We start from the raw sequence: 13369 nt of genomic DNA on the forward strand, positions 1-13369 counted from the left end.
AGCAATACATAACCCCACTCATTGTTCACCTTTTGAGGTTATGTATAGCTTTAATCCATTAACTCGTTGATTTGTCACCCTTGCCACCTAATATGTTTACTAGTGATGCAGCTGTTTCAATGGCAGAATACATAAAAATTTGCATAAAGAAGTCAAAGAAAGGATTGAAAAGAAGAATCAAAAGGTTATCAATAGCAAGAACCAAGGGAGAAAGAAAATGATTTTTAAACCTGGTGATTGGGTTTGGGTTCATCTACGAAAGGAAAGGTTTCCGGATCACAGGATATCTAAACTTCAACCAAGAGGAGATGGTCCATTTCATGTGATAGAGCAGATCAATGATAGCCTACAAATTGGATCTTCGAGTAGAGTAGAACGTAAGTTCTACTTTCAATGTGACTGATTTGACTCCTTTTGATGTAGGGAATGAAGACCCTGATTTGAGGACAAATCCTTTTAAAGAAAGGGAGGATGATGTGAATTCAACCATTGAACCACTACATGTACCTGAAGGACTAATTACAAGAAGCAAGGCAAAGAAGATTCAAGAGGCATTCACACTACATCTTCAAAAACTAGCAAATTCACAAGAACTGACCATTAATTTTAGACCAAAGTTTTATATAATGTTAGTTCAATGAGTCAAGAAGAGAATGACACGAAGATGGCACGAAAAAGTCTTATAGTTTGGAAGATGGCACGATGGTAAAAAAAAGTGTGCAGATTTTGTGAAGAAAATGCTGTCAAATGTGCACTGCATGGGAAAATGTGATGTCAAACCTTGTCAAACATGCATAACTACTTTCCCCCCTTCTAGAGGAGATATTTAAGGCAATTTGAAGGCTTTCTACATTCCTAGTTTTACATTTTGACTTATAATTTAGTATACAATTAAGTTTCAAGTTTCTAGGTGTTATTTTCTACAATTTACAATTAATTGTATTTGAATGACTTTTGAGCTTCTTGGTCTATTCACGACCATTTGGCCTATAAAATGGCTTGTAATGTTCTTCAAAACTCAGATTATTGATAGTAAAAAACCCACGCTTATTCAACCCTTTGGTGTTGTCTTTTTCTTTCAAATCTTGCTTTAGATTTGATATTTAAATCAATTCATTGGATTAGTCTTGATCAAGCTAATTATGGAGTGAGTTGTCTTAGGATCTAAGAATGACCATCATAGATTCTAAGTTCGATCTAAGTAGCTTTCTTTGTGAGTATTTGCAAGGATCCTAGAAGAACCTCTAGCTTTGCATCTAACAAGCATCGCGGGCGTATCAAGAAACCCAAAGTTCATCCATTCCGAATTGTGTCATGACGTTTTGTGCCCAATTTCGTCCACACTGGTACAGAACTACTTTCCAAGGTCAATAAATACCCTTTGAACAAAAAATTTTCCAAATTTTGACTTGAAGAGCATTTCGACAAGTAGGAACACAAAGTTCATCGTTTTCAAATTCTGTCTTGACCTTTTGTATCAAAGTTCGTCCACACAGGTACAAAACACCTTTCCTGTGTTCATAAGTACCTTTTTAACCCAACTTTGTCCACATTTCGACTTGGATCAAATTTTGACAAGTAGAAACCTAAAGTTCCTCCTTTTCGTTCTCTGTCTTGACCTTTTGTGCCAAAGTTCGGCCACATAAGTACAAAACTCCTTTCAAGGGTTCATAAGTACCTTTTGAACCCAACTTCATCCAAATTTGAACTTGAAGCTCATTTCGAATTGTAGAAACCCAAAGTTCGTCCTTTTTGGCTTTGTTTTGTCCTTTTGTTTCAAAGTTCGTCCACACAGGGACAATATTTCTTTCTAGGGTTCATAAGTACATTTTGAACCAAACTTTGTCAAAATTTAGATTTGAAGTAAATTTCGTCAAAATTTAGGTTCATAAGTAAATTTACATTTTGACCCAAAGTTCATCCTTTTTCATCTTTCTTGACCTTTTGTGCGTTCATCCACACAGATCAAAACTCTTTTCCAGGGTTCATATGTACCTTTCAACCCAACTTCGTCCAAATTTGAAAAGTTCGTCCTTTCCGGACTCTATTTTCACCTTTTGTTCCAAAGTTCACTCATACTGGTACAAAACTCATTTCAAGGGTTCATAAGTACATTTTGAACCCAACTTCTTCAAAATTTGGACATGGAGAATATTTCAATAAGTAGAGACCCAATGTTCGTCCTTTTTGGAATCGGTGACCTTCTATGCCAAAGTTCGTCCAAACAAGTACAAAACCCCTTTTCAAGGTTCATAAGTACCTTTTGCACCAAACTTCTTCCAAATTTGGACTTAGAGCACATATGAAAGAGTGGAAGCAAAAAGTTCATCCTTTTTGGATTTCGTCTTGACCTTCTGTGCCAAAGTTTCATCCACACAGGTATAAAACTCTTTTCCAGGGTTCATATGTATCTTATAAACCCAACTTCGTCCAAATTTGGACTTGGAGAACATTTCACATGTAGAATCCCAAAGTTCATGCTTTCTGGACTCTATTTTCACCTTTTATTCCAAAGTCTATTCACATAGGCACAAAACTCCTTTCCAGGGTTCATAAATACCGTTTGAACCCAACTTCTTTCATATTTGGACATGGAGAACATTTCGACAACTAGAAACCCAATATTCGTCCTTTTCAAACTCTGTCTTGACCACTTGTTCTAAAGTTCATCCACCAAGGTACAAAATTCCTTTCAAGGTTTCATAAGGACCTTTTGAACCAAACATTGTCCTAATATGGACTTGGAGCACATTTCGACAAGTAACCCAACGTTCGTCCTTTTCGAATTCTGTCATGACATTTTGTGCCAATGTTTGTCGACATAGGTATAAAATTCCTTTCGACAAGTAGGAACCCAAAGGTCATCCTTTTCAAACTTTGTCTTGACCTCTTGTGCCTAAGTCCCACACAGGTACAAACTCCTTTACAAGGTTCATAAGTACTTTTTGAACAAGACTTCATCACAATTTAGACTTGAAGCTCATTTCGACAAATAGAAACCCAAAGTTTGTAGTTTTCTTTCTTTGTCTTGATCTTTTGTGCAATAGTTCATGCCCACAGGCACAAAACTCTTTTCAAGGGTTCATAAGTAAGTTTTGAACCAAACATTGTCCAAATTAGGTCTTGGAGCACATTTCGACAAGTAAAAACCAAATGTTCGTCCTTTTCGGATTTTGTCATGATGTTTTTTTGTAAATTTCGTCCACACCAGTACAGGACTTCTTTCCAGGGTCCATAAGTATCTTTTGAACAAAACTTTGTCCAAATTTGGACTTGAAGAACATTTCGACAAGTAGGACCCAAAGTTCGTCCTTTTCAAACTCTTTCTTGACCTTTCGTACCAAACTTCGTTCACACAACAAAACACCTTTCCTGTGTACTTAAGTACCTTTTGAACCAAACTTTGCCGAATTTCGGAGTTGAAGCACATTTCAACAAGTAGAAACCCAAAGTTCATCCTTTTCGGATTCTATCATGATGTTTTGGGCCATCCACACCGGTACAGAACTCCTTTCCAGGGTCCATTTGTATCTTTTGAACCAAACTTCGTCCAAATTTGGACTTGAAGAACATTTCAATAAGTAGGAACCCAAAGTCCGTCTTTTTCCAACTCTGTCTTGACCTCATGAGCCAAAGTTCGTCCACATAGGTACCAACTCCTTTTTAGGGTTCATAAGTCCCTTTTGAACAAGACTTCGTCAAAATTTTAGACTTGGAGCAAATTTCAATAAGTAGAAACCCAAAGTTCGTCCTTTTCTTTCTCTATCTTGACCATTTGTGCCATAGTTTGTCCCAGAGGTACAAACTCCTTTCCAGGGTTCATCAGTACCTTTTGAACCAAATAACATCCAAATTTGGACTTGGTGCAAATTTCGACAAGTAGAAATCCAAAGTTCATCCATTTTGGATTCTGTCATGACGTTTTGTGCCTCACTTCATCCACACTTGTACAGAACTCCTTTTCAGGGTCAATAAGTACCATTTGTGATATGACTTCAACCATTGAACCATTGCATGTACCTAAAGGACTAATTACAAGAAGCAAGGCAAAAAAGATTCAAGAGGAATTCACACTACATCTTCAAAAACTAGCAAATTCACAAGAACCAACAAATAATTTTGAGACCAAAGTATTATATAATGTTAGTTCAATGAATCAAGAAGAGAATGACATGGTGGTCAAAAAAGTGTGCAGATTTTGTGAAGAAAATGTTGTCAAATGTGCACTGCATGGAGAAATGTGATGTCAAACCTTGTCAAACGTGCATATCTACTTTGTCACCTTCTAGAGGAGATATTTAAGACAATTTGAAGACTTTCTACATTCCTAGTTTTGCATTTGGACTTATAATAGTATGCAATTATGTTTCAAGTTTCTAGGTGTTATTTTCTACAATTTGCAATTAATTGTATTTGAATGACTTTTGAGTTTCTTGCATCCACGACCATTTGGCCTATAAAATGGCTTGTAATGTTCTTCAAAACTCAGATTATCAATAGTAAAAAGCTTATGCTTATTCAACCGTTTGGTGTTGTCTTTTTCTTTCAAATCTTGCTTTAGATTTGATATTTAAATCAATTCATTGGATTAGTCTTGATCAAACTAATTATGAAGTGAGTTGTCTTAGGATCTAAGAGTGGCCATCATAGATTCTAAGTTCGATCTAAGTAGCTTTCTTTGTGAATATTTGCAAGGATCCTAGAAAGACCTCTAGCTTTGCATCCAACAAGCATCGCGGGCGCTTATCAGTTTGAACCAAACGTTTTCCAAATTTTGACTTGAAGAGCATTTCGACAAGTAGGAACATAAATTCATCGTTTTCAAATTCTGTCTTGACCTTTTGTATCAAAGTTCGTTTGCATAGGTACAAATCTCCTCTCCACGGTTCATAAGCTGTCTCTTATACACATCTAGATGTGTATAAGAGACAGTTTTCGTTCTCTGTCTTGACCTTTTGTGCCAAAGTTCGGCCACATAAGTACAAAACTCCTTTCCAGGGTTCATAAGTACCTTTTGTACCAAACCTGTCTCTTATACACATCTAGATGTGTATAAGAGACAGGTACCCAACTTCATCAAAATTTGGACTTGAAGCTCATTTCAAATTGTAGAAACCCAAAGTTTGTCATTTTCAGGCTTTGTTTTGACCTTTTGTTCCAAAGTTCGTCCACACAAGTACAATATTCCTTTCCAGGGTTCATAAGTACATTTTGAACCAAACTTTGTCAAAATTTAGATTTGAAGCAAATTTCGACAAGTAGAAACCTTTCTTCCCTTTTTATTCTTTCTTGACCTTTTGTGCCAAAGTTCGTCCACACAGATCAAAACTCTTTGCCAGGGTTCATATGTATCTTTTAAACCCAACTTCGTCCAATTTTAGACTTGGAGAACATTTCGACATGTAGTTACCCAACGTTCGTCATTTGCGGACTCTATTTTCACCTTTTGTTCCAAAGTTTGTTCACAAAGGATCAAAACTTCTTTCAAGGGTTTATAAGTACCTTTTTAACCATACTTCTTCCAAATTTGGACATGGAGAACATTTCGACAAGTAGAAAACCCAATGTTCGTCCTTTTCGAACTTTTTCTTCACCTTTTGTGCCAAAGTTTATCCATACAGGTAAAAACCCTTTTCCAGGGTTGATAAGTACTCTTTCTTGACCTTTTGTGCCAATGTTCATCCACAAAGGTACAAAACTCCTTTCAATTGTTCATCAGTACCTTTTAAACCAAACATCGTAAAATTTGGACTTGGAGCACATTTCGACAAGTAGAAACCTAATGTGCATTCTTTTTGGATTCTGTCATGACGTTTTGTGCCAAAGTTTGTCCACACCGTACAGAACTCCTTTCTAGGGTCCATAAGTACCTTCTGAACCATCGTCCAAATTTTGACTTAAAAGAATATTTCAACAAGTAAAAACCCAAAGTTCGTCCTTTACAAATCTTGTCTTGACCTCTTGTGCCAAAGTTCGTCCACACAGATACAAAACTCCTTTCAAGTGTTTATAAGTACCTTTTGAACCAAACATCATCCAAATTTGGACTTGGAGCACATTTCAACAAGTAGAAACCCAAAGTTCGTCCTTTTCGGAAATTGTCTCGACCTTCTGTGCCAAGTTTTTCAACACAAGTACAAAACTCCTTCAAGGACTCATAAGTACCTATTGATCCACATTTCTTCCAAATTTTGACTTGGGGCATATTTCGACAAGTAGAAACACAAAGTTCGTTCATTTCGGACTCAGTCTTGACCTTTTGTGCCAAAGTTCGTCCAAACAAGTACAAAATCCCTTTCCAAGGTTCATAAGTACCTTTTGCACCAAATTTTGACTTGGAGCATATTTTGACAAGTAGAAACACAAAGTTCGTTCTTTTCGGGCTCGGTCTTGACCTTTTATGCCACAGTTCGTCCAAACAAGTACAAAATCCCTTTCCAAGGTTTAGAAGTACCTTTTGCACTAAACTTCTTCCAAATTTTGACTTAGAGCACATTTGAAAGAGTGAAAGTCGAAAGTTTGTCCTTCTAAGAGTCTTTCTTGATCTTTTGTGCCAAAGGTTGACTACACAGGTAAAAATTTCCATTCCAAGGTTCATGAGTACCTTCTGAACCAAACTTCATCCATATTTGGACTTGGAGCACATTTCGACAAGTAGACGAAGTTCTAAGCGAACTGTACCAAACTTTATCCTTCTCAGACTCTTTCTTGACTTTTATGCAAAATTTGGTCCATAAAGGTACAAAACTCCTTACCAGGATTCATAAGAACCTTTTGAAACAAGCATCCTCCAAATTTGGACTTGGACCACATTTCGACAAGTAGAAACCCAAAGTTCATCCTCTTCGAACATTGTCTTGACCTTCTATGCCAAACTTCGTCGACACAAGTACAAAACTCCTTCATGGGCTCGTAAGTACCTATGGAACAACACTTCTTCCAAATTTTGACATGGAGCACATTTCGACAAGTAGAAACCCAAAGTTCGTCCTTTTCAGACTCAATCTTTACCTTTTGTGCCAAAGTTCATCCAAACAAGTACAAAACCTCTTTCCAAGGTTCATAAGTACCTTTTGCATCAAACCTCTTCCAAATTTGGACTTAGAGCACATATGAAAGAGTGGAAGCAAAAAGTTCATCATTTTCGGACTTTGTTTTGACCTTTTGTGCCAAAGTTCATCCATACAGGTACAAAACTCCTTTCCATGGATCATATGTACCTTTTAAACCCAACTTCATCGAAATTTAAGCCTAACTTCATCCAAATATGTACCTTTTGTGCTAAAGTTGGTACATTTTATTCTCCCCATGTAAACTCAACATTGTATATATTTGTATATATTGATCCACTGGAGTTTTAGCCCAAGTGGGAGTATTGTTGGGTTTTATGTTCTAAAAACTCGCAGTTTGTAAAATGATAAACATTTTCTATAATCAATATATTTATTATTGTTTCATAAATTGTATGAAAGTATAAATCCAATAAACTAAGACCTATGACTATTGTATGAGTACTTGAACTTTATGTGGAGACATAAGAGTGGATCAGGTTTGAATAAATAGTCAAAATGATCTATGGTGCATGAATAAGGTTGGGCACTTTATTCTGGTAACACCATTGGATGTGGCCTACTCTGTAGTTGTTACAAAGAGTTGTAAAGTGCTACATACGATGTGATCTTAATTCGTACATGTTATGACATGAGGAGTGGGGGCATCTTATGCAATGAGTTTCCATAAGATCAGGACCAAGAAATAAGTCTCTCTTACTTTATAACACTGTTTACTATATAAGACTAACTAGTTCACCTAGATGACCTAGGTAACTCAATCTTAATCTTGAGCTAACTATGAACTCTTGTTTATTCGGGATTGCCCTTAGATTTGCATAGGTGAGGGTTGGCTCAACAGCGTCGGCTCAATAAGACTCCCATTTCAGGGGTAAGACCGAATAGATAGCTAGGAACATAGGGTACAAGATGAAGTTCACGCCTACCGATTTAGGGATAGGAGAAAGGTTGTTCTCTCAAGTACTAAATCCAGGTTTTGAACAAGGGGCCCCACCCTCTCACTATGTTGAGAGAGTTTGGTTTAGTGATTGGATCACAAACCAGTTATTCATTAGAGGATGAGTAGGGACTTGAGGAATAAGACGTAATCTCGAGGGTAAAATAGATATTTGACCCAGCCATTATTACGATAACCTGTGAAGGGTTGACTTGCTAATTATGGTTAAATCATGTGGACATAATATATCTACAATGAGGGGAGTGCAACTATGGGCTTTAGTGGAGTGACCCATTAGTAAATGAATGAGGATTAATTTGGTCTAATGAGTTTAACCAGTTAATCTCAGATTGTTAAAGTTCATGATCTGTAGGTCCGCGAGGTCTCTTTACTATCTCGTAATGGACTAGCTCTAGAATATTGTGATAAGTTAATTTGAATCGTTCAAATTAGAATTAAGGGAAATAGTAATTATATGAGATATAATTAAATGTTTAATTTGAGAATTAAACGGAATAGAAGAATATATATATTTAAATATGATTTAAATATATAAAGATGGATATGTGTTAAAATTAATTTAATATTTGATATTAAATTAATTAAGTTTTATTTAATAATTAATTTATGAAATTAATTAATTTTTTTCAATTTTAAAATCAAAATAGATTTTATAAAATCATTTTTGATTTTATGATAAAATCAAAAAAGTAAAAAGCAACACACAAAATGGAAAAAGATGATTTTCCATTATCCATCTTTGAAGTAGCTCACACAAAATGTATTTTTCTTGCCTTGTCTTCTCCAAGCGTGAGCTATAAGTTATGCAAGTCTCTCCTTTGCATGTTGATCTGCAATATAATGAGAGATTGGAGTGAAAAAGAGGCATGCAATCTATAGAAAATTTTAGAGAAAATTCAGTTTGAAGAAATGTTCTTCAACAAGGTTGTTGAACTGAGCTTTTTTCTTACATCCCTTGATCCAAGCTTGTTTTGAGTTCTACAACTCAATCTAGAGCACCAAAAGAATAGTGGGAAACATCTTGAGGTGGTCTGCAACAAATGGAGAAGATAGCAGCTAAAGAAGAAGCTTTGAAGAAGTTCTACAAGAGGTATGTGTTGAAACTCACTTGTTTTTCTGCAAGAGCATGCTATTTTGCCAAAATTAGTGAATTTGAGTACTTAGATGATCCTTGTGCTTCCATTGTTATTGATACAATCCTACAATTGGTATCAGAGCATCAAATAAGCATTCAATTCGGTTTAATTTTGGTTTGGTGGGTTTTTTATATGAGAAATATGAAACTAGTGCACTGATATGGTTTTCTGAGTTTTGGCTGTTTAATTCTGTTTATTTTCTCATTTAACTTTGTAATTGACTCTTGTTTGATGAGCTTTTATGTGTTGACAAGAGTCTGTTATTTATTTGGAGTCATTAGAATCGAGATTAAGATGTAATTGAAGAAACAAGTGAAAGAGGCCGAGCTGCTATTCCAGTTTTTTCAACTTCTGCTCCAGGCGCTAACGATGTTAAGAAAAGCTAGACGATCGTATAGCAATGGGCACTGGTCATTGTGATGTTGAATGCTAGATGATCATGTACTTGCAGGAGCTAAACGATGTGTTCAATTTGCTATGTGATCGCACTAAGCGATCGTTTAGCTTTGGCGTGGGAACTAAACGATACGTTGAATTTACTATACGATGGTACAATACGATCGTTTAGCTACGATGCGTGCTAAGCGATGCGATGAACTGCTACACGATAGCACTGAGCGATCGTTTAGATGCGGAGCTAAGTGATCATGTAGACGAAGTTCTAAGCGATGCATTGAAGTTTCTATGCGACCTTTTGTGCCAAAGTTCGTCCACACCGGTATACAAGTCCTTTCTATGATCAATAAGTACCTTTTGAACCAAAGATCGTCCAAATTTGGACTTGAAGCACATTTCTATAACTAGAAACCCAAAGTTCATCATTTTCAAATTCTGTCTTCACCTTTTGTACCAAAGTTCATTCACACAAGTACAAACTTCTTTCCAGGGTTCACAAGTACCTATTGAACCTAACTTCATCCAAATTTAGACTTGGAGCACATTTCGACAAGTAGAAACCCAAAGTTCGTCCTTTTCGGATTCTGTCATGACGTTTTATGCCAATGTTAGTCCACACGGATAAAAAAAACTCCTTTCCAGGGTTCATAAGTACCTTTTGAACCAAACTTCGTCAAAAATTGACTTGAAGCAGATTTCGACAACTAGAAACCCAAAGTTCGTCCTTTTCGGATTCTATCTTGACCTTTTGTACCAAAGTTCATTCACATAGATACAAAACTCCTTTCCAGGGTTAGTACCTTTTGAACCCAACTTAGTCCAAATTTAGACCTAGAGCACAATTCAAATTGTAAAATCCCAAAGTTTGTCCTTTTCGTTCCCTGTCCTGACCTTTTGTGCCATCGTTCGTTCACACAATTACAAAACTCCTTTCTAGTATTCATAAGTACCTTTTGAACTCGATATCGTCTAAATTTGGACTTGAAGCTCATTTCGACTTATAGAAACCCAAAGTTCGTTCTTTTCGGACTTTGTCTTGACCTTGTGTGCCAAAGTTTGTCCACACAACTAAACACATTTTTAGGGTTCATAATTTACCTTTTGAACCAAACTTAGTCAAAATTTAGATTTGAAGCACATTTCGATAGTAGAAACCTAAAGTTCGTTTTTTTTTGGATTTTGTCTTGACCTTTTGTGCCAAAGTTCGTCCACTCAGGTCAAAACTCCTTTCCATGGTTCATGTGTAGCTTTTGAACCCAACTTCATCAAAATTTGGACTTGGAGAACATTCGATAAGTAGAATCCAAAGCTTGTCCTTTTCGGACTCTATTTTCACCTTTTGTTCCAAAGTCCATCCACACAAGTACAAAGCTCCTTTCCAGGGTTCATAAGTACCTTTTGAAGCCAAATTCTTCTAAATTTTGACATGAAGAATATTTCGACAAGTAGAAACCCAATGTTCGTCCTTTTCAAACTTTGTCGTCACCTTTTATGCCAAACTTCATCCACACAGGTACAAAACTCTTTTCTAGGGTTCATAAGTTCCTATTGAACCCAACTTCATCCAAATTTGGACTTGGAGAATATTTCGTCAAGTAGAAACCCAAAGTTTGTTATTTTCGAACTCTATCTTGACTTTTTGTGCCAAAGTTCGTCCACAAAGGTACAAAATTACTTTCAAGTGTTCATAAGTACCTTTTGAACCAAACATCGTCCAAATTTGGACTTGGAGCACATTTCAAAAAGTAGAAACCCAAAGTTTGTCCACAATGGTACAGAACACCTTTCCAGGGTCCATAAGTACGTTTTCAACCAAATTTCGTCCAAATTTGGACTTAAAGCACATTTTGACTAGTTGGAACCCAAAGTTCGTCATTNTGACTAGTTGGAACCCAAAGTTCGTCATTTTCAAACTCTATCTTGACCGTTAGTGCGAAAGTTCATCCACATGGGTACAAACTCCTTTCCAGGGTTCATAAGTACCTTTTCAACCAAACTTCATCAAAATTTGGACTTGAAGCACATTTCGACAAGCAGAAACCTAAAGTTTGTCCTTTTCGCACTTTGTCTAAATATTTGTGCCAAAGTTCGTCCACATAGGTACAAAACTCCTTTCCATTTTTCATAAGTACCTTCTGAACTAAACTTCGTCAAAATTTGGACTTGGAGCACATTTCGACAAGTAGAAACCCAACTTCATCCTTTTCGGATTCTGTCACGACGTTTTATGCCAATGTTAGTCCACACAAGTACAAAACTCCTTTGTAGTGTTCATAAGTACCTTTTGAGCCAAACTTCATAAAAAATTGAATTGAAGCACATTTCAACAACTAGAAACACAAAGTTCATCATTTTCAGATTCTATCTTGACCTTTTGTGATAGCGCCCGCGATGCTGGTTGGATGCAAAGCTAGAGGTCCTTCTAGGATCCTTGCAAACACTCACAAAGAAAGTTACTTAGATCGAACTTAGAATCTATGATGGTCACTCTTAAATCCCAAGACAACTCACTCCAAAATTAGTTTGATCAAGACTAATCCAATGAATTGATTTAAATATCAAATATAAAGCAAGATTTGAAAGAAAAAGACAGCACGAAAGGTTAAATATCAAATCTGTGCCAAAGCTCGTCCAAACAAATACAAAACCCCTTTCCAAGGTTCATAAGTAACTTTTGCACCAAACTTCTTCCAAATTTGACCTTAGAGCGCATATGAAAGAGTGGAAGCAAAAAGTTCATCCTTTTCGGACTTCGTCTTGACCTTTTGTGCCAAAGTTCATTCACACAGGTACAAAACACCTTTCCAAGGTTCATATGTACCTTATTAACCCAACTTCGTCCAAATTTGGACTTGGAGGACATTTCGACATGTAGAATCCCAAAGTTCGTCCTTTTTGGACTCTGTTTTCACCTTTTGTTCCAAAGTTCACTCACATTGGTATAAAACTCATTTCAAGGGTTCATAAGTACCTTTTGAACCCAACTTCTTCAAAATTTGGACATGGAGAACCTTTCGACAAGTAGAGACCCAATGTTCGTCCTTTTTGGACTCGGTCTTGACCTTCTATGCCAAAGTTCGTCCAAACAAGTACAAACCCCTTTCCAAGGTTCATAAGTATCTTTTGCACCAAACTTCTTCCAAATTTGGACTTAGAGCACATATGAAAGAGTGGAAGCAAAAAGTTCACCCTTTTTGGACTTAGTCTTGACCTTTTGTGCCAAAGTTCATCATCACAGGTACAAAACTCCTTTCCAGGGTTCATATGTACCTTATAAACCCAACTTCGTCCAAATTTGGACTTGGAGAACATTTCAACATGTAGAATCCCGAAGTTCGTCCTTTTCAGACTCTATTTTCACCTTTTGTTTCAAAGTTCACTCACACTGGTACAAAACTCATTTCAAGGGTTCATAAGTACCTTTTGAACCCAACTTCTTCAAAATTTGGACATGGAGAACATATCGACAAGCAAAGACTCAATGTTCGTTCTTTTCAGACTCGGTCTTGACCTTCTGTGCCAAAGTTCATCCAAACGAGTACAAAACCCCTTTCCAAGGTTCATAAGTACCTTTTGCACCAAACTTCTTCCAAATTTGGACTTAGAGCACATATAAAAGAGTGGAAGCAAAAAGTTCATCCTTATTGGACTTTGTCTTGACCTTTTGTGGAAAAGTTCATCTACACAGGTCCAAAACTTCTTTCCAGGGTTCATATGTACCTTATAAACCCAACTTCGTCCAAATTTGGACTTGGAGAACATTTCGACATGTAGAATCTCAAAGTTCGTCCTTTCTGGACTCTATTTTC

The sequence above is a fragment of the Benincasa hispida genome, chromosome 4 (genome assembly GCF_009727055.1).
Source record: "Benincasa hispida cultivar B227 chromosome 4, ASM972705v1, whole genome shotgun sequence".
Lineage (NCBI taxonomy): Eukaryota > Viridiplantae > Streptophyta > Magnoliopsida > Cucurbitales > Cucurbitaceae > Benincasa > Benincasa hispida.